This window comes from Balaenoptera musculus, chromosome 20 (genome assembly GCF_009873245.2).
Source record: "Balaenoptera musculus isolate JJ_BM4_2016_0621 chromosome 20, mBalMus1.pri.v3, whole genome shotgun sequence".
Classification (NCBI taxonomy): Eukaryota; Metazoa; Chordata; class Mammalia; order Artiodactyla; family Balaenopteridae; genus Balaenoptera; species Balaenoptera musculus.
Window position 1 is genome coordinate 21,022,817 of NC_045804.1, and position 22,744 is coordinate 21,045,560.

General features: G+C 42.4%; 1 protein-coding gene across 4 annotated transcripts in view; it reads right to left on the minus strand.

Moving 5' to 3' along the window:
• STAT3 (signal transducer and activator of transcription 3) overlaps nt 1-21,783 on the minus strand; it is a 66,344-nt gene extending 44,561 nt beyond the window's left edge. For 3 of the 4 annotated variants that reach the window (XM_036838412.1, XM_036838410.1, XM_036838411.1), the window contains exon 1: nt 21,564-21,775. The gene's annotated coding sequence lies outside the window, so the exon portion shown is untranslated. Of the gene's footprint in view, nt 1-21,563 lie in introns of all 4 variants that reach the window. The other variant, XM_036838409.1, reaches the window with a different exon arrangement.
• Between the last annotated feature and the right edge of the window lie 961 nt (nt 21,784-22,744).

Consider the following 22,744-nt stretch of genomic DNA (forward strand, 5'->3'; position numbering starts at 1 on the left):
TCCAGTAGCACTCCTTCAAAATAACATCTGACAATCCCCAAATTTACATCTCCAGCCCTAGCCTCTCCCATGAACTCGAGTCCTCTATCTCACTGCCTTACTCAGTATCTCCACTTGGGTGTCTAACAAGCATCCCAAATTTAATGTACCCCAAACTAACCCTTTCATTAAAAACCTCTCCCTGGACTTCCCTGGTGGCGCAGTGGATAAGAATCCACCTGCCAATGCAGGAGACACGGGTTCGATCCCTGGTCCGGGAAGATCTCACATGCCACGGAGCAACTAAGCCCGTGAGCCACAACTACTGAGCCTGCGCTCTAGAGCCCGTGAGCCACAACTACTGAAGCCTAGAGCCCGTGCTCCACAACAAGAGAAGCCACCACAATGAGAAGCCTGCGCACCGCAACTAGAGAAAGCCCGCGTGCAGCAAAGAAGACCCAACACAGCCAAAAACAAATTAAAAAAAAAACCTCTCCCAGCCAACCTCCCCTCCAATCTTCCCCATTTTAGCAAATGACACCTCCACTCTTGCATGTGCTCACACTAAAAAGCTTTAATATAAGCCTTGACTCCTCTCCCTCCTTCTCCTCTATCTCCTCCTTCCCTGCCTCCTCCTCCTCCTCCTTCTCTCTGCTTCTCTCCCCCCAACATCCAATCCATTAACAAATCCTGTGGACTCAACCTTCAAAACATATCTAGAATGTGAGAAATTCTCACTACCTCCACTGTGACAATCTTAATCCAAGTCACCATCAGCTCTTACCTAAACTACTGCACTAAACTCCTAACCGATGCTTGATGCTCTCACTCCTGTCCCTCTACAGTCTACTCTCCACATTATAGATCTTTTCAAAATATAAGTCAGATCATTTCATTCCTCTGCTCAAAACCCACTCAGAAGAAGATCCAAACTCCCACCATGGCCCAGCAGAGAGTCAGTCCATTTTGCCCTGGATGCCTCTCTGACCTCTCCCACTGCTCACACTCCTTTGCTCACACCTCTCTCCTTTCTGCTTCTGGAACACGCCACACCCATTTCTGCCCTAGGCCTTTTGTACCTTCTTCTCTCTCCTGGAAAGCTCTTCCCCTGGACAGCTACCTGGCTCGTTCCCTCACTTCATTCAGGTCTCTGTACAAATGTCCCTTGACACCACTATCTAAAACAGCACATCTACCCCTGCGGAATTTTTCTTCACATACTCATCACCATCCAATACACCATAGATTTCTTTTTTGTTTCTCTCCTCCATCACCACCTGCTAGGGACGTGAGCTCCATGAGAACAGACTTTCTTCTGTTCACTGCTACTTCCCCAGTACCTAGAGGATGCTCAAATAATTGTTGAATAAAGGTATGAAAATTGGGGCTTCCCTGGTGGTGCAGTGGTTGAGAGTCTGCCTGCCAATGCAGGGAACACGGGTTCGAGCCCTGGTCTGGGAAGATCCCACATGCCGCGGAGCAACTAGGCCCGTGAGCCACAATTACTGAGCCTGCGCATCTGGAGCCTGTGCTCCGCAACAAGAGAGGCCGCAATAGTGAGAGGCCCGCGCACCGCGATGAAGAGTGGCCCCCGCTTGCCACAACTAGAGAAAGCCCTCGCACAGAAACAAAGACCCAACAGAGACATTAAAAAAAAAAAAAAAAAAAGGTATGAAAATTAATAAGTTAAAAAAATCTGTAACATACTTTTAGCGCAGACTGAAATACCTTAAGCAGCTAATTAACTTCACATAATGGCATAAGCTGGTCTTCCTTAAGCATGAGCTAATAGGTACAATAATTCATAAAAATTTTCTATAAGTGACAAAGCAAATATGTACAGTTTCCCAACAGAAGAATTTATATGAAAATGTAAGCATCACAAAAATTCTTTTTTACTATAAGGCTTTTCCTATCAAGCTAAACTGTTACACAGTAGAGTTCTTACTCCTTAAATCGCAATAATGAGACTTCAGCTCCCTGCCGCCATCCAAAAGGGGACATTACATGACATGAACCTGTTGGTAGTACTGGAGAACCGAAGAAATTATATAACTAAATACTGACATATAGACACTGAAATGAGATATCTCATAAAACCACTCGGATGAGTAAGTTTATTTTGAGATATTCCCAAAGTGAAAGGTCTAAGACCCAACCTAGAATCAATAGTAAATCTCTTTACACAGGAAATCTATTGCCTGCTTTTCAATGCTGTACCCTCAAGATACTTGGGCTCCAACTCAATAACAAAAAGCACATAGTGGGCTTCCCTGGTGGCGCAGTGGTTAAGAATCCGCCTGCCAATGCAGGGGACACGAGTTCGAGCCCTGGTCTGGGAAGATCCCACATGCCGCGGAGCAACTAAGCCCGTGCACTACAACTACTGAGCCTGCACTCTAGAGCCCACGAGCCACAACTACTGAGCCCACGTGCCACAACTACTGAAGCCCGCACGCCTAGAGCCCGTGCTCCGCAATAAGAGAAGCCACCACAATGAGAAGCCCGCTCACCGCAACAAAGAGTAGCCCCCGCTCACTGCAATTAGAGAAAGCCTGCGTGCAGCAACGAAGACCCAATGCAGCCAAAAATAAATTAAAAAAAAAAAAAAAAAAGCATATGGTTGTTTTTATTGTTGCTGTTGTTTAAGAGCTCTTAAAATATATAAAATCCAACCTCTTCACTTCACAGGCATGGAAATAGACCACTGACACGACCATTGGGAACAACATCCAATAATCAGTCTCCTGACTTAGTCTAGTGTTCTTTCCACCACAAAATAGGGCAAAGTCAAGCCTTCAATTTTACAACTAGAAAAATATGGCTAGAATGGTGGGGAAAAGTCTGATTACAAAGAGAAAATCTTCTATCCAGGCAGAGAAAAAGGGTCACAGTTGCTATTCTTCCGAAGAATATGTTGGGGTCTGAAAAAAAAAGTTTATCACATAACTGTGACCTCAGTAGACAAAAATGCACAGAAACAAAATATATCATTTTCTCAGAGGTTTTCTTTTATTTTCTTCCTCAGTTTTATTGAGCTATAATTGACATATAACATTGTATTAGTTCTAGGTATACAACACAGCGATTTGAAATATGTACATATTGTGGAATGCTTACCACAGTAAGTTTAGTTAACATCCGTCACTTCACAAAGTTAGTTTTTTTTTCTTGTGATGAGAACTTTTAAGATCTACTCTCTTCACAACTTTCAAACATACAAGGGAGTTCCCTGGTGGCCTAGTGGTTAGGATTCCGGGCTTTCACTGCCGTGGCGCGGGTTCAATCCTTGGTCAGGGAACTGAGATCCCGCATAGCTGTTCAGTGCAGCCAAAATTAAAAACAAAACAAAACAAAACAAAAAATGAACAAACTAACAAAAACCATACTACATCTCCACCTCAGAGGCTTTCTAGCCAACTTGTGACATTTAGAAGGCCACATGTAGAGGTGTCACTGGTTCACTGAACATTTGAGTGCCTCTTTCCCAGGTGCTTTGCTAAGCCCCAAGGAACACAGAATTGGAGAATTCATAGTCTCTCTGCCAGAGTGAGAGGAGTGCGCAAGTCCAGGGTGTACTCCTGGAACATAACTCCAAAATAACAAGGTGAATGGTGTTCCTGGGACTTGTCCAAACTTGTCCCTCCTGTCAAGGAGGATACAGTTTTGAAAGAAAGGCAGACAAATAACAAGGTAATTACATGGAAATGGAATGGTGCTACACTTTACAAGGTACGCTGGCTTTCCAAGGTACAGTAGCTCTGCAGGAGAGCTGGTAACGCTAGAGAGGAAGGGGTAACCAGCCCAAGCAGCGGGACCAGCATGTGCAAACACAGGGGTGCTCAAGAGGACACGACACAGACCTTCTGGTTAAACATGACCCACAGGCCTTCTAAAGTGACAGTAAAGCAGGGGCAACGGGTACAAACCCACAAGGACAAAGAATGGGAAATGAGATGACAGTGGACAAAAGATGTCAATAAAATTCTGGAATCCAGAAAGCAGAGTGATGGTAACTGCCTAGCACTGCTGAGAAAACTGAACAGTAAGTGTATGCTGTATAACCCTGAAAAAGCTCAAAGTTGGAGGTGGTAGGTATGGTTGAAGGGAGGGATAAGAAGTTTGGCTAAAAACAGGAGAATTGGTTGAAAAATCTGTATAAAAAGCATTTAGATCCTCCAGATAACTACCTTTCTCCGAACCCAGCAGAAGACAGAAAGAATACTTATTGTCTGGAGAAAGTCAAGTCCAGGCTTGAGGACACCAGGCACAGCTGAGGGCAAGAGAGTCACTGAACTAAAACAACAGAGATTAGGTGAGAAGCTCCCAGAACCCTGGCAAACAGGGCCTCCCCCAATCACCCCACAGGGAAGCCCAACAAGCAAATATGACCATTCAACTTTAACTAAGAACTACTAGACTTCTGAAGAAAACCTCCAACATGAGAGAGAGAGATGAACAAAAGAAAAGAGGAATTCAGGAATCAGAAAACACTAGGCGTATACAAAAATTTCACAAAACTATAAATAATATCCTCAAAGAGACAAATTATATATGTCTCAGGAATAGGATAAAAATGAAGATGAAAATGGCAACTGAGAAAGGACTATTGAAATTAAGAGTAACACCCAGAGTTTAAAACTAAATAGATGGGTTGAAAGAGCCAAGGAAACCTCCTTGAATATAATCCACAACAAAAAAGATGGAAAATAGAAGCAGAGGGGAAACAAAACAAAACACAACTCAGATGATCTGTCCAAAAGATCCAATATCTGACCAAGAGGATTCACAGAAAAAGAGAAGGGGAAAATGGTAAAGTGGGAATTATCAAAGAAATAATAAGAATTTCCCTTTCCAGATTGAAAGGGACCCATCTAGAACCCAATCCAATGAATGAAAATAAACCCGCATGAAGGCACATTCTGTGAAATTTCAGAACAGTGGGAATGAAGAAGTCATACAAACTTCCAGAGAAAAGAACCAGGTCTCTTGGAGAGGATCAGAAATCAGAACAGCATCAGACTTTCAACACAGGGACTTCCCTGGTGGCACAGTGGTTAAGAATCCGCCTGCCAATGCAGGGAACTCAGGTTCGAGCCCTGGTCCCGGAAGATCCCACATGCCACGGAGCAGCTAGGCCCGTGTACCACAACTACTGAGCCTGCGTTCTACAGCCCACGAGCCACAACTACTGAGCCCATGTGCCACAACTGAAGCCCGTGCGCCTAGAGCCCGTGCTCCGCAACAAGAGAAGCCACTGCAATAAGAAGCCCGCGAACCACAACAAAGAGTAGCCCCCACTCGCCGCAGCTAGAGAAAGCCCACGCCCAGCAAAAAAAAAAAAAAAAAAAAAACTTTCAACACAGACACTGAAAGATTCAAAGCCAACTGAGCCAACAATGCCTTCGAAATGATGAACAAATGATTCAGTGCCCACCCAAATGATCATTCAAGTGTGAAGAAAGAATAAAGAGATTTCAGATGCTCAAAAGAAAATTTACTTCCCAGGCACCTTTTCCTGATAGCGTGTTACTAGAATTTGTGGTTCAGCAAATGAAACAATCAAGCCAGAAAGAGGAAGACGCGAGATCTAGGAAAAAGGGAAGCTGACATAGGAGAGTAATAAAAGGAGACCCAGATTGTAGCAGGACGATGGGGTGAGAGGGATGCCAAGAAAATGATGAATAGATTGTCAATGTGTGTAAATATCTGAAGTAAACTGCCAGGCATTTGAGAGAACTGCTGGAACATTTGGGGAAAGTTAGCAATAGGTATAAGAAAACTAAATCAATTTTTAAGATAAAAACATTAACTCCAGAAAAAACAAATATTTGCATGAGAAAGGAAATGTAATCATAGTACACTAATTGGCTTATCAGTGAACAATACTTATTTAGTCAAAATAAAATGCATGATTTAGTGGTTTAACTAAAGTGGTTTAAAGATTATGATGATAAAAAAATAAAAAATAAAAATCATGATTTCATTGTGAGGTATGGGAAGGAAGAGCGGTGGTGAAAGAAAACCTTCACCAATGGTAATAGGAAGTTAAAAGGTGTCTAAGATTTGATATTTCAAAAGTAGCAGCGTATCAGGGGATGGGGAGATAAACTGGGAGATTGGGACTGACATATACACACTACTATATACAAAATAGATAACTAAAAAGAACCTGCTGTAGAGTACAGAAAACTCAACACTCTGTAATGGCCTATATGGGAAAAGAATCTAAAAAAGAGTGGATATATGTACATGTACAACTGAGTCACTTTGCTGTACATCTGAAACACATTGTAAATCAACTATACTCCAATAAAAAATTTTAAAAAATACCAGCATAAGCTTATTACCTAGAAGCATAGAAGTAAATACCCCCCCCCAAAAAGCTAAATGCTTTCAAAGCAGCTGTCTCTGGGAAGCAATACTTGGAAATGAGAATGGATGGGACAGAAGACTATTGTTTTCAATGTAAGTCTTTCAGTACTCTTCGATTTCTAAATTATTTGTATGCATTACTCTGGATAAAAATTTAAACTGTGTTTTAAAGTGAAATGCTTAGTACCAAAATAAAATAAAATTGATGCAACATCATTTTATTTTCTCTCAGAAGGAGCCTACTTACTCGAATCACTGACCCATTCATTCATTCATTCATTTAAAAAAAAAATACAAAAACCCTTCGGTAGTATAGAGGTACAGAGTGGTGAACAGGACAGACAGGTCTCTTCCCTCCTTGAGATGGAGGAAGACAGACAAGTAAATGAGGACGATAATTATCACTTGTGATAAGAGCAGTAAAGATGTAGGATAGTGAGTGACTGGGGTCATACTTCAGATATGGCATCTGGAAGGATGTAAGCTATTTGTTCTGACTCCTAAAGGAAAAGGGACCTTATTATGTTAAAAATCTCAGATTGGAGTTTCCAGGACCAAAGAGAGTGTAAATTCAAATCTTAAAATGGACAGGCCTATGCTTAGGAATTCTTTTAGACTCGGCCGACTCCTTACCAAGAGCAAGACCCTGTCTGCTGCCTAGAGGGGCTGTTAATCTAAAAATCTTTAGCAATGGGGATAGGGAAATGCCCCCCACACCCACACCCATCATAGGCTGACTTCTCCCTTATTTTGCTGCGATTCCGTTTGATTTTTGCCTCTGAAGATTTCCCTAATTTCCTGGAGAGCTCAGTGTATCCAACATTTCTTGGTGTTTTGCACGGGAGGTTTTCAGGGTATCTAGTCTACCATAGAGCAGGACCAGAAGTCAGCACGAGACAAGTAAAGGAATTTAAGAAAACTTTAGAGGTAGAACCAGCAGCAGGACTTGCTGATGATTTGAAGAGAAGCAGAGGTATGAGAGAAAGGGGGAATTAAGGCTATTCCTAGGTTTTTGGCTTGTACCATGGGCTAGGTGGTGATGCCATTTACTTAGATGGGAAAAGCTGAGTGGGAAGAAGGGCACAAGCTTGTGGTCAGAAAGCTTAAGAGTTATGTTTCTTGGGGAGAGGTTTAAATTAGGAGTATGGGATTAACAGACATACACCACTATATATAAAATAAACAACAAGGATTTACTTTATAGCACAGGGAACCATATTCAATATCTTGTAATAACCTATAATAGTAAAGAATCTGAAAAAATTTATATATATATTTAACTGAATCACTTTGCTGTACACCTGAAACTAACACAATATTGTAAATCAACTACTTCAATTTTTTTTTTTTTTTTTTTTTTTTTTTGGCTGCACCACGCAGCATGTGGGATCTTAGTTCCCCAACCAGGGATCAAACCTGTGCCCCCTGCACTGGAAGCGTGAAGTCTTAACCACTGGACCGCCAGGGAAGTCCCCAACTACTTCAATTTTTTAAAAAATTGTTATGTTTTGGACAAGATAAACAGGAGATAACTACAACTGTCCAAGGGGAAATGTCAATTAAGCATCAGGACACAGGAATTGGGAGCCTGGAGACACCTGGGTTGGAGATATGCCCTTGGTAGTCAGTCAGTCATCAGGATGTAGATGATAAAGTCAAAGTAATGGATAAGATAACCCAAGGAGAGAATACAGAAAAAGAGGAGAAAAGAGAGCCCCAGACAGAGGCCTGAGGCACTTCAACATTAGTGTTCAGGTAGATGAAACAGGAAAGGCAAGCAGGAAAGACCAGCAAGACTGAAGAAAAACCAGGGGAAATGTTGTCACAGAAGCCAAGAGAAGAGAATGTTTTAAGGAAAAAAGAAAAAAAAATGCTCAGCTGTGTCCAATATCACTAAAAGGGTGAGCAGGATGGTGACAGAGCAGTATCCCTTCAACTTGGTGACCCTCCAACCCACCATTCTTACTCCTTCCTTCAGTTAGGATCTAGCAATACTGCTCCTTGATATTTACCCAAATGAGCTGAAACTTATGTCTATACAAAAACCTGCACATGAATACTTACAGCAACTTCATTCTTAATTGCCAAAACTTGGAAACAATCAAGATGTCCTTCGATAGGTGAATGGATAAACAAACCGTGGTACATACAGACAGTGGAATATTATTCAGCAATAAAAAGAAATGCACTATCAAGCCTTGAAAAGACATGGGGAATCTGAATGAATGTTGCCAAGTGAAAGAAGGCAATCTGAAATGGCTACATACTGTATGATTCCAACTGCATGACATTCTGGAAAAGATAAAACTATGCAGATATTTAAAAAGATCAGTGGTTGCCAGGGGTTTGGGGGAGGGATGTATAGGTGGAGTACGGGGGATTTGTAGGGCAGTGAAACTATTTTGTGTGATATTGTAATGGTGGATATATGTCATCATACATTTGTCAAAATTCCTAGAATGCAAACAGAGTGAACTCTAATGTTAATAATAATGTGTCGGGCTTCCTTGGTGGTGCAGTGGTTAAGAATCCGCCTGCCATGGGGCTTCCCTGGTGGCGCAGTGGTTGGGAATCTGCCAGCCAATGCAGGGGACACGGGTTCGAGCCCTGGTCTGGGAAGATCCCACATGCCGCAGAGCAACTGAGCCCGTGAGCCACAACTACTGAGCCTACGCATCTGGAGCCTGTGCTCCGCAACAAGAGAGGCCGCGATAGTGAGAGGCCCGCGCACTGCGATGAAGAGTGGCCCCTGCTTGCCACAACTAGAGAAAGCCCTCGCACAGAAACGAAGACCCAACACAGCCATAAATAAAATAAATAAATAAAATTAAAAAAAAGAAAAAAAAAAAAGAAAACGCTCCCTATTTAAAAAAAAAAAAAAAGAATCCGCTTGCCAATGTGGACACGGGTTCAAGCCCTGGTCTGGGAAGATCCCACATGCCGCGGAGCAACTAAGCCCGTGTGCCACAACTACTGAGCCTGCATGCCACAACTACTGAACCCGCGAGCCACAACTACTGAGCCCACGCACCTAAAGCCCGTGCTCTGCAACAAGAGAAGCCACCACAATGAGAAGCCAGTGCGCCTCGACGAAGAGTAGCCCCCACTCGCTGAAACTAGAGAAAGCCTGAGCGCAGCAATGAAGACCCAACACAGCCAAAAATAAAACAAATAAAATAAATAAATTTTTTTTAAAAGTTAATGCCTTTAAAAAATAATAATAATAATAATAACGTGTCAATATTGGCTCATCAATGGTAACAAATGTGTCACACTAAGGCAAGATATCAATAATTGGAGAAACTGGGAAGGACAGAGAAGAGGGGGGTATAGGGGGACTCTGTACTTTCTGCTCAATTTTTATGTATCCTAAAACTGCTCTTAAATATATAATCTATTACTTTTTAAAAGTGTATTAATTGAGCTTTATGAAAAATATTTTTAAAAGATAAGTCTGACCCCATAAAGTTTCAATTATATTTAAGAAGGAAGATAAGCTATCTCCCCAATTAGACAAGCTTTTCTATGAAAGACTTATCAAAATGAATAATATACTTGGAAAAATAAGTGACCTCATTGTACATTATAATTTTGCATGATGTGAGCACTCTTCAGAGAACAGCTGATCCTATCCATTAGCATCTACACAAGCAAAGTTTACGAAAAAGCCTCAATTACTCATGAAATTATAATCTGACAATGTAAGTGAGGTGGTGGACATGGCTTAGAAAGAAAAAGAATAAATACTTGTAAAGATAATAATTTAGAATTTAGAAACACTATTCCAGTTTAGGTTGGGGCTAGCTTATGATGTAAATTCTAAAAATCACACCCATACAGAACCTGGCCTGAAGCATGAATTCACATTGGATTTTCCAGTCAACCACTCAGCCAAAGAGTACCCTGGGGTCCCAAGATAATATAGCAATTCCAGGGACTTCCCTGGTGGCGCAGTGGTTAAGAATCCGCCTGCCAATACAGGGGACACGGGTTCGAGCCCTGGTCCAGGAAGATCCCCATGCCGCAGAGCAACTAAGCCCGTGTGCCACAACTACTGAGCCTGCACTCTTGAGCCCGTGCTCCGCAGCAAGAGAAGCCACCGCAATGAGAAGCCCACACACCGCGACAAAGAGTAGCCCCCGCTCGCCACAACTAGAGAAAGCCCGCGTGCAGCAACGAAGACCCAACACAGCCATAAATAAATAAATAAATAAATAAATTTATTTTAAACAAAACAGTTCCATCAAGTAGGTTGTGCTTCCCATTTTACAGATAAGGACAGAAATGTTAAGTGATCACAACAGATAATGAGAGAACCAGAACACAAACTTGGAGTCTTCAAACTCCAGGCTAGTAGAGTCAAATGTTGTGTTTTTAAGTCTTATTTCTGCTGTACGATCTCTGACAAATAAATTTCTCTTTGAATTAGTAATACAACCAATTACAAGAAGAAAGGAAAATGAGAGCTTTACTTACATTACATGTACTGAAGTTAAAGACATGTCTGAAATAGAACACTTCTTATAGAATTTAAAGACAATTCTTTACTAGGATTGTCTTTAGAAGTTAATCCAAGCCTTCAGAAACTGTCTTAATATGTTCATGGATAGTCTATCAATAAAACCAAACTGAACATTAATCTGGTAAAGTGATGCTTTTGATAGTCATAATCTATTTGATTAATATTCAGGTCCATAAATACTAAGACGAACAAACAGAATAAAAAGAAATCTCCAAAGCATTTTTACTTAGTGGACCACATATCTACCATTTACCTTTATCCCCAAAACAACAATGATTTCTAAACCCTGTGGATATGACTTCACTAATCTGAAGACTTTTATAGCTTATGATTCATTAGGGCAGCATTTCTCAAACCAAGGACCACCTGTATCAGGGCTGCCTGTTAAAAATGACCCTAAATCTACTAAACCAGGCTCTAGAACAGAAGCATAGAACCTTGTTTTTTAAACAAGTATCCCAGGGGTTCTTATGCTAAAACCTTTAGACCAACAGTCTCAAACTTTCTGTTCTCAGGACCCCTTTATATCCTTAAAAACTGGGGACCCCTAAGAGCTTTTCTCTATGGAGGTTTACCAATGTTTACTGTATTACAAATTAAAACTGAGAAATTTTAAATATATTTATTAATTTATTAAAAAAACAATAAACCTATTACATAAATAAAATCTCTATGAAAAATAACTTATTTTCCAAAACAACAACAACAAAAAAAATTCATGGAAACAGTGGCATTGTTAAAGTTTTGGAAATTTCTTTAATGATTTCTCTAATGCTTGGCTTAACAGAAGACAGCTGGATTCTCACAGCTCTGTTTTTCTTTCAGTCTGTTGCAGTATGTTGTTCTGGTTGAAGTGTAGAAGAAATTTTGGCTTCATACTAATTGGAAAAGGAGGAGAGTATCTTAATAATCTTTGCAGATAACTTTGGATATTCTTTAATACTACACCAAAACTTGACAAGTAGTAGTTTCTTAAAGGTTAGATGCAATGCAGATTCTGAAACCACAGCATGAACTCTTCATACTCAGTTACATTAAGATCCATTAGTCTATCTTGCATTCTGAGTAGAATGTTTTCCCATGCATGATTTTGTAATGCCATGCATTAATCATTTGGAAAACACTACTTCAGAGACATGCAGACCTTCCAAATGTCAACACACTTCATTATAAACTATCACAAAATCACATTTGTTATTGTCAAAAAATTATATTAATTAATACTGGGAAGCCGTCAAACTCACAGTAGTGGATACAAGTTTTCTCACACTCTAATTTATCATCGAAAGCTTAAACTTTATCGTCGGTAACAAATACTGTCAACTGTTTTCCTTGAAGAGAAAGCTCCCCTTCATTCATTTCTGAGAAGATACCTACCAATACCCCCATCGGTCTGTCAGTCATTCTTTCAAGTAAAAATGGTGTTTCATGAAAAGAGCAGCTAGTATGAGACCACAACTCAAACAATACCACAGAGCTTTTCTACTGTACTTCTCTATGCAGCAGAAGTGCTTTAGGCATCCCTTCCATTTCATTATAGAATATCAAAAAGACATCCTCAAGAGCTGAGAGATAATGAAATTAATATTGTTTACTGTTTGATCACAGACATTCTTAAGGGAAATCAGATTTTTTTTTTTTTTCCTGAGAGTGCACTGAGTACCATGACTACTAGTATAAGTGCAAATGCCAACTACATAAAAAACACAAATAATGCTATGAAAATAGTTTCGATCTCAAAGACCCATCATGAAAGGCTCTGAGACCCACCGGGGTCTGCGGACAACACTCTGCGAATTCCTGCTACAGACAACTCAAACAGAAGCATCAATGAGCAAACCATCCATGGGAACAATACAAAAACAAAAACAAAAACCCCACCACCACTGGCCAAAGGAGTAGCAGGAGCTTACACAAAACAGTTTGTGGTGATTTAAGGATGGAGTGGTTGACATTAATAGAAGCTGGACCTTGGTATCATAGGTATATGAACAGCAAGCTTTAAAAAAAATTGGGGGGGTGGGCGGGGTGTGCAACAATTCCTACCTGCCCAAGTAACAGACACTCACTGGGGTTTCATATTTAATGAGGTAGCTAGGGACTTCCCTGGTGGTCCAGCGGGTAAGACTCCATGCTCGCAATGCAGGAGGCCCGGGTTCGATCCCTGGTCAGGGAACTAGATCCCGCATGCTGCAACTAAAGACACCTCATGCTGCAACTAAAGATCCCGCACACGGCAACAAAGATCCCGCCTGCTGCAACTAAGCTGGCGCAGCCAAATAAATAAATATTAAAAAAAAAAAAAATGAGGTAGCTAGACTTCTCCCCAGAATTAAATTTACGTTTGAGGAGGGAAATGTGCACTCTGTTCATTGAAAAGCTACATTTCTAAACAGTATGCACATGATGATTAAAAGTATACAGGTACAGGGCTTCCCTGGTGGCGCAGTGGTTGGGAGTCTGCCTGCCGATGCAGGGGACGCGGGTTCGAGCCCTGGTCTGGGAAGATCCCACATGCCACGGAGCAACTAAGCCCGTGAGCCACAACTACTGAGCCTGCGCGTCTGGAGCGTGTGCTCCGCAACAAGAGAGGCCGCGATAGTGAGAGGCCCGCGCACCGCGATGAAGAGTGGCCCCCACTTACCACAACTAGAGAAAGCCCTCGCACAGAAACGAAGACCCAACACAGCCATAAATAAATTAATTTAAAAAAAAAAAATTAAAAAAAAAAAAAAAGTATACAGGTACAGAGTTATTCATATGTGCCTCAAGACAAACATGATGATACAACACTGCTTCCTGTCTTTAGATTCTGCAATCTACGCCTATCATTAGGATATTAAATAAATTATGACATCCCTAGCCTAGAAGACTACTATGAACTTTTTTTTAAAGCAACAATAAACTGAAATTTCCCCTCCAAGTTCTCGTAAGTGAGATCACAATACTGAATATTTCATCCCACCCTAAATCCACACTATGCAGATCTTAAAAACATGAGGAGGATATAAACATATTCACATGGAGAATTTTCTAAGATAAACAAAGTGACAAAAAGTAAGATACAGAGTCACGCGTATAATTTGCTACTATCCCTGGAAGGAAAAAGAGAGAGAGAATAACACATTTGCTTGTATAACACGGACAATCACTCTAGAAAGATAAGTAAGAAATAGGTAACTAGCTGTCCCTGGGAGAGAGAGTTCAGAGGATAAGGTGAAGGGGAGACTTTCCACTTACTGTACTGATTAAAACCCCGCCCCCCCAAATAAGAAAACTGAAGTCTGGAACTGAAAAACAAAACTGATACATCCTTGCTGCAAATCTGTGGTTAAGACTAGCATTCTTAACCTATCTTTCCTAAGGAAAGGGGAAGCAGGTTCATCTCACTCTCCATTACTTGGGAGATACTCACTGGGTAAAAGGATGGAACTCTCATTGCCAAGCTTAGGGTACCCTGAGGTAGAAAGAAGTCATTGGAATCACACAGCTGTACACCGGGCACATGTGACCCAGGACACCTCAGATATTTCTGTAGGATTTTTTTTTTTTTAATCCATTTATTTATTTATTTATTTATTTATTTATGACTGTATTGGGTCTTCGTTTCTGTGCGAGGGCTCTCTCCAGTTATGGCAAGTGGGGACCACTCTTCATCGCAGTGCGCCGGCCTCTCACTATCTCGGCCTCTCTTGTTGCAGAGCACAAGCTCCAGATGCGCAGGCTCAGTAATTGTGGCTCACGGGCCTAGTTGCTCCGTGGCATGTGGGATCTTCCCAGACCAGGGCTCGAACCCGTGTCCCCTGAATTGGCAGGCAGATTCTCAACCACTGCGCCACCAGGGAAGCCCGGATTTTTTTTTTAATTAGTAAGCTTGACTTTTTAGAGCAATTTTAGGTTAAAGCAAAATTGAGTGGGAAGTGCAGAGTTCACCTAACCTCCCTCACCCCCACCCCTACTGACATCCCCTACCACAGCAGTACATTTGAGAAACAGGAATCTTAAATGGCTCCATAAACCTAGGATTCTTCAACATAGTAATTAGGACCCTCAAGTGTCCCAGCTGCTTCTACTTACAGGCCACTCTTATTTATGTACTTGAATGAAAAGGGACAATAACATGTGGAATTAAGAATAAATATTGAGATTTGGCTTCAGAATGCTTTGATTATTCCACCTGCCCCTGTGCACGAGAGAGTGACCATCCTAATTACGTTCTCTTTTGGTTAATGTTTCAATAAATTTGCTTTCCCTAAACCTACTGATAAAAAGAGGCCCAAACATAACACTGATTTGTCAGGCAAAGTCGGTCTGAGATTAAATATTTATTGTGTCTAAACCACAAGTAGAAGGAAATTCGAAGGCCAACGATTTTAATGCTAACTCGATGCATGATTGCACTTTGCTTGGTTTAAAGGAGAGGTAATTACACAGCTAACATCTGGGGTTTGAGGTTTTGAGGACTACATTTGGGTGAACTGGGGGGTCGGGGGGAGGAGAGAACAAAAGGAAAGTCTCCTGATCTTAGACTCTGTCAGGAAAAGCGTTTGCTCAAAAGTAAAAACAAAATTAACATTAGAAAAGAAGCGAAAAACATGCATTTTAGGAAGCTTTCACCTAAGCAGGTGCTCAGGGTCACACTCAAATCCTCCAATTCTCATAACAAGAATGCGAGGTCAGGCTGCCACACGCTAATAAAATCAATCAACAAAGCGGGAAAACAGTCGGTTCACAGCAGACCAGGCAGGGTTTTCCTAAATCGGGCTCACCTTCAATCATCTCAATCAGTCTTCAGAAACGGCTTCTACAAAAACTACCCAAACATCCCCCTAATAATTTGCACTCCTCCTCCACAGCAGGGAAGCCATTTATTTACCAGAAGGTTTACTTTCTCTTTCAAACTCTGCTGGCTTCCTCCTGGCCCACATTCGGCCAAGAAACAGCGGGGAGGCCTTTTCCCTCCAGCCTTCTCTGACCCCAAACTGGAGAGCTGGTGCGAGAGAACCCGTTTCATGGAGGTGCTGAGTGGCTCTTCTTAAACCACAAGGCTGTTTTGAGTATTTGTTTGCAAAGGAAAGTTACAAGACAGGAAAGCAAAGCTCGGCTCCTCCAATGAAAACACACGCGCGCGCACACACACACACACAGATGTGAAGGGACAAATCACTTCCCAGCCTCGTATGGACCATTCACTCTACTTAGGATGCTGCCTCACTCCCCCAGGCTTCATGCTGTCCCACCGTCCTTGCCTGACTCCCGTACCCCTCAAACCTTTCATATTATCTGCGCTTTTTGTATCAAGAAGAACTCCAAGGGACTGTTCAAATCCTAAGTGGTCATAAAAATTTAATGTGTTGAATATTACTTCAAATAAATGGGCCACAGTCAGAAGATGCAAAGAGACATATGCATGACAAGGGCATCTGTGTAAACAGGAATTTACGGTTTGCTTTGTCTATTCCTTTTACGTGATAGACTTCATTTCCTCCACCACAGTGTAAATCCCCCTCATCCCTATTCATTTAGTTTTTTTCCTATTAGGTTAGAATCTCCTGATTACTCCTTCTTTCCTCTGGGTCATTAAAGGCTACTGTGCATCATAACTGGCCTGACTCTATAGTTAGACAGATACTGCAGTTTTTAATAATAGTAATTATTAAGCACTCCAATTTTAGCTATCTCCCAAGCACTGTGCAAAAGTACTTCATATACGTTGCTTCAAATCTTGCTCAATCCTCACAAATCCCTTACAATTGGACCTGGCATTTGCATATTATGGACAGAGAAACTGAAACCTGGAGAAGTTAAAGCGACTGACCCAAGATCTAAGAGGTGCTGGATCTGGGATTAAAGCCCAGGAAGTCTGATCTCATCGCCATTCTTTTAACTCTTATTGCAACTGTGGACCATGAAACCCTCAAACTCACCGGCCAAGCATTTCGACACTACAGTAACAGTTACCTTAGGAAAGCTCAAAACATAAGTTCCTTGTTTGATGTAGCTAAAAAGTCAGGGAAAAGTTCAGTGATTAGGAAAGTCAGTTATTCATATGGATGGGGGGGTAGCAGAAAGGAAAGCCAGACAATCTAAACCTTATTTTATTTGATGGGCAGATCTGCCTTCCTTATTATTCTTTTATTAGGCTGTTAAAAAGGAATTTGCAATAAAATTGTCCAAGATAAATTGGTAAGCACAAAAAACTGCAAAAAAGCTGGAGAAACATACACCAAATTAATAAGACATATATATAAAATATAGTTTATATTTCTACAAATATAAATTTATTTACAATAGCATGCATTACTTTCATAAACAGGACAAAACAACTTAATGACATTTGAACCCAATCATTAACAGAAGAGAAGGGCTGAGAGCCGTAGCTTCCTTTCCCCTCAGTTCTCCTAAATTAAGAACTTCTACCTATAGCTCCCTGAACACACTATGCTGTTTTAAGCCTCTGCACACTCATGTTCCCTCAGCCTTGAATGCCACTATTCACCACTCAGCTTTGTCGGGAGAATTCCTACCGATCCTACAAAACCCTTTTCAGGTGTTCCCATCTGAATACCCCTCTATGATAAAGCCTTTCTCTCACCCCTAAAAAGAGTTAATCTCCTGGTAATGTGTACCAGGCGTTATGCTAAGTATTTTACCTGCATTATCTCCTGGAGTCTTCAACAACCCTAGGAGATAAGTACTGTTATCTTCTCCTTTTACAGATAAGAAAACTGAGGTTCAGATTCTGACTAGGAAGTGGCAGATCCAAGATCCAACCCCAGATGTGTCTGACTCCAGAGCCTGACCTCTGAACCACTGTGCTGTCATCTTCCCAACCCTAAGTCCATACTGACACAGCACATACCCCAGCCCAACAACACCACTTCCGGTTCTGTGAAAACAGGGACCATAGTGCATTATCCTTGGGTCCTGCCTAGCACAATAATTGGCTCTCAATATATAATATGCTTGCTGATCTGAACTGAGTTGTGATAATACTGATATAGGAGAACTGACCATAACAGAAATTTTCTTGCATATGCTATTCCTTTTAAAAACTGGAGACATTTCAAACAACTTACCACCAAAGTAACATCTAGCATTCCTGACAAAAGTGCCCCATAGTAAGCCAAGGTTCCTTGCAACAAATGTGTAATCACAATATTAATTTTTTTCACCATAACCAACAAAGACTGAAGTATGAAGTAGCCCAGGGATGTCATCCTGCTGGACCTCACCAAGGCTGCTCCAGGACACCAGGAGTTCTCCAGGATTTGGGGATGTCCTTCAAGTGCTCTTTGGCTGGTTGTTATACATGACCCAAAAGTTATGATCAATTTTTTTAAATATGGAAGACAGAAAATGTGAGTGGACATTTGTAGCCAATTAAAAATCCTCAAAAAGCACTTCTGCACTTAACAACACAAATCCGATAAGTCAGGACCCCTCTTTTTGAGTGCTGACCCAGTGTATAAGGTCAGCTTCAGTGACAACTCCCCTAGGGCAGAGGCCATATGTACCGACTTACTTTGTACAAGTTAACCAAGGTCAGGCATGGGGTAGGCACTCCATAATTAAACACCAGTATTCAGCCTCAAAAATCTTTAAATTCCTTGGTCTTGCATTCAAGACCTCTTATATGCAGGCACTCCTTCTCCCCTACTTACCTTCCTAATCTACCAGGATTTTGTTTGTGTTATATCACCATACCTCCTCACCCCAAATTCTTTATATCTGTCAAATGCCAACCATTATTTGGGCCCCAGATCAAAGCTCTCAGTTAGCAAGAAGACTTCTAGACAACTGCAAGCCTCATAACCAATCCTTCTTCTGAAGACCTGTAGCGCTTAGTGAAGCACTGTCCAACAGAACTTTCTACGATAATGGAAATGTTCTATATCTGTGCTATATGTTTTTTAACATAGAATAGCTACCTTGTTGGACAGCACAGGCTTAACGTCTCACCATCTCTTTGAGGAAAACATGTTGCACTACATGGACAAAGCATTTATGAAGCTGCCTCAGTGGACCTCAAGTTCTGTAAACAAGGCGTCTTGTTCCTCTTCTCATAGCAACTTTCACAAAGTTGTAAAAAGTAAATATTTGTTGATTTGTACATCACCTCTGAGAAAGCCATAAGATTAAAAGGTGCCAGACTCGGTATCTGTAATGATGGCCACCACCTCTGCCCCATCTCACCATCTGAATGTCAAGATGTGCAGAGGCAGGGAGGAGAAAGCAACTTTCTGGAGACACAAATGACCACTGATCAAGCCACAAGGCACTTTGGTTTAAATGACATTTAGGTCATGACTGTCCTTCACCTACAAACTTGCCTAAATAAATATCTCTTTCCATTAGCAAACAGCTAAATTCTGATGGTAAATTATGCACACTAAAAAGTTAGCTACTTGTGGGGAGGGACAGATTGGGAGTTTGGGATTGACGGTTACACACTGCTATATTTACAATAGATAACCAACAAGGGCCTACTGTATAGCACAGGGAACACTGCTCACTATTCTGTAATAACCTAAATGGGAAAAGAATTTGAAAAACAATAGATACATGTATATGTATAACTGAATCACTTTGCTGTACGCTTGAAACTAACACAACACTGTTAATCAACTATGCTCCAATATAAAATATTTTTTTAAAAAAAGTTACTTCCCAAGTTAGACATAGCAGTTAGATAGGAAACAAAACAAAACAAAACCCAAAAACCTAAGGAAACCCCATTTGTACATCATTTTTCACCCGTTTATTAAATATCTCCCTTGGAGCCTTACAGACTACTGGTGGTATTTCATTGTCTAGGTATATGTCAGAATTTCACTGACACCTTTCCCAGCAGGGCCTACAGTCACTCTAAATCAAGATCTAATACTTAAGCATAGATAGTCAAAAGCAAACAAAATATACAGAAGGTACAAATTCCACCACTATGACACTCTGCTGCCCCAGGCAAGTGTTTCGTTCCTTTGATCTCAATTTCCTTATCTACAAAACAGAGTTAAGGTTATATGCACTATCTACCCTTTGTGGGTCAAGTCATAACTGTGGATATTTCTAGACGGCTATTCTTCCTAAAAGAACTACATATAAAAGATATATGAATTTTCTAGTGGTTCTTTGTGGTGGATACGCTAGCAGATATAGAGATTAAGATCAAGCCTCTAACATCTACATTTTTTGTTTTGTTTTGAAGACTTCTTTCCTCCATCCCACTGTACAAATGTCACAGTAAAAATTCTACTAGGACCCCAGTCTGGCACATGTAATAAGGAAATAAATGTGTTGACTCAGGGAATAGACATATTTAATATAAAACAGAAAATTGGCTGAATCAAGTCATAACACAGTCTAAATCCACATATAAAAGATTGAGATAATTCACTGTTCTGATTTATTCAAACCAATGCTGTATCAGCCCAGACAGCCAAAAAATTACAACCCACACACAGAATAAATATACCCTTTAGATGCACACACAATAAAAACCAGCAGGGACACATTACATACATTTTTAATAAGAATAAGTGTGTCAGTACCATATATCCACCTGATATAACACAGAGGGATGTGGACTAAACATGGAAAAAACAACTTGGGTGATGGTTTGAATTTTGCCAACTTAAGTGCAACCACACCCCCAAACACAGGTAAAGTTTGCACACATGACTTTGCCAAGGCCAGCCTGTCTTCGTTTCCCTCTCCTCCGCATTTACCCAAGATCTTGGCTCTGAGACAGAAAACTCCCACTCTGGATTGGTTCATTCTGTCCTATGCAATTAAGCAACACCACAATCCCGTAAACGCAAGGGCTCAATTATTTATTTATCTTCTGGCCAAGTTTACCAGGTGTTTATAAAAGAACATTGTCAAGGAGGAAATAGGTTTATTTCCCTCTAGAGCTGGCTTGATGGGGGTTTTATTCTGTTTTTTTAGAAGGGAGAGGAGGGAATCACGACTTTAACCTAGAGAAAGATGGGAGGGAATTTAGAAAGAGTACAAGGCTGTCAATTTCCCTACAGGAAACTTGATTCTTATGCAATAATCCTACCCACAACCAACCAGCCCATGAGGCTGTAGGAGGAAGACACCTATTCCTACCTCCTCCAGGGGGGCACAGCTGGCTCCTAAAGGAGCGGGAACAGGGCAAGGCGGAGGAAGTGGCCCAGCCGGGAGCCGCCGGGAGCCGCCGGGCCCCGCCGGGGGGCGGGGAGGAGGCGCTTGCCAACCCGCCCCACCAACCTCTGTGGAGATCTCCGCCGGCGTGACAGTCGCTCCTGTGGCCGGAACGTCCCCAGAGCCCCAGGGAGCAGGAAGTTGGGGGGATGTCCCTCACTCCTGCCCCCCCCCACCCTAGAGTGCCCTCGCCCCACAGTCCTCCCCCTCCAGCCCATTCTCTCTCTTCCTCGGCGTCTCCCCTTTCTCCAAAGAACGAAACTTCCTTCCAGCGCACCCTGTCCCTTCAGAGGCCGGCTCCTGTCATCCCGGGGAGTTGTCCCTTCAGAGCGACCCTCCGTTTCTCCTCGTATCCCCCCCGACCCACTGAAGTTTCCATCCACTACTCCCCCAAACACCCCAAAGGCTCCCAGCGCCCGCCCCCCGCCCCCCGCCCCCGTCCAGGGATGCCCAGGCCTGGAGGCCGTCGGGGGGCAGCCCCACCCTTAATCCCCTTCACCTGCTGCTCGGGCTGAGGCCCGACTGGCCGGGGCTGCGCTTGCGCCGGGGTGCGGGCCGCGGGGTCCCTCAGGCCGCGGAGTCTCGCCTAGCAGATGTGGGATGAGCGCCGAGCTGGGGTTCTTGTCAAGGATCCGGTTCGGGCTCGCTCCCTCCGCGGCGACGTCGGAACCCCAGGCTCCCCCTACCAGTCTACGCTGCCCCTGCTCCGGAAACCGCTGAATTACAGTCCCTCCAGCCAATCCCCGCCCAGCCCCGCCGGGCCGCGACACGCCACTCATGCATAATTCATGAGACAGCCAGTTTTCTCGGCCACCCAGAGGCCCTGGTGAGTGTACTGTACAACCGATGCCCCACCCACCGGCCAATAAAAAGAGCCTCTTGGAGAAAGGGCGGAGCCAATAGAAGTCTGGGAACGTCCCTGTTCTGGCTGTTCCGAGGGCTTAGTGCTCCTCCCTCCGCAACAGCAGGGGAAGAACCAAGGACTTGGGCGGAGAGGCTCGGGGGGAGGGAGGGAAGATGACCGGAATGTCCTGCTGAAAACTCAGCTGAGTTCCTGGCAGTGCGTGACGTCAAGACACTTTAAATGCCCCTGATGCGGCTGTCTTCTGCCTGCTCTCCCTTTTCCCGGCCCTTTACACCACGTGGGGGCGAGGTCGGGAGCCACTTACCACGTGGGAATCAGCCAGTTAGACAGTCCCCAGGTATCGCCAGATCCTCTAGGGGCCCAACGCCTGAATTGGGTTTCCGGGGACAGCAAAAAGAACATGGTGACTCCCGCCTGCTTTGAACTTCAGTTTCTGCGTGAGTCGGGACACACACACCCGGAAACATGACGTGGAAATAGAGTAATTACTAGAGTGCGTGGGGAGAGGGTAGTGGATTTAACCCAGTCCTGCGTTCCGTCTTCGCTTCGAGCATCAAAGGCCAACGGCTCGCACATTGGCCGATTCAAGGGAATGAGGAGACAGTACAGATGAAGAATGACACGTATACACATTGTTTTTATGCGTCTGAGTTGAAATACTTGAAATTGCGTGCCTTTTTCTTTTTCGCCTTATCTACTTCGAATGCAAGTTTTACTGCATTAAAACTAGTAGTTTATAGGAAATGTAGACATTTTACCTTACATAATAGAGGATGTACTTTGCATAATAGTGTGATTTTGTGTGTGTGTGTTAA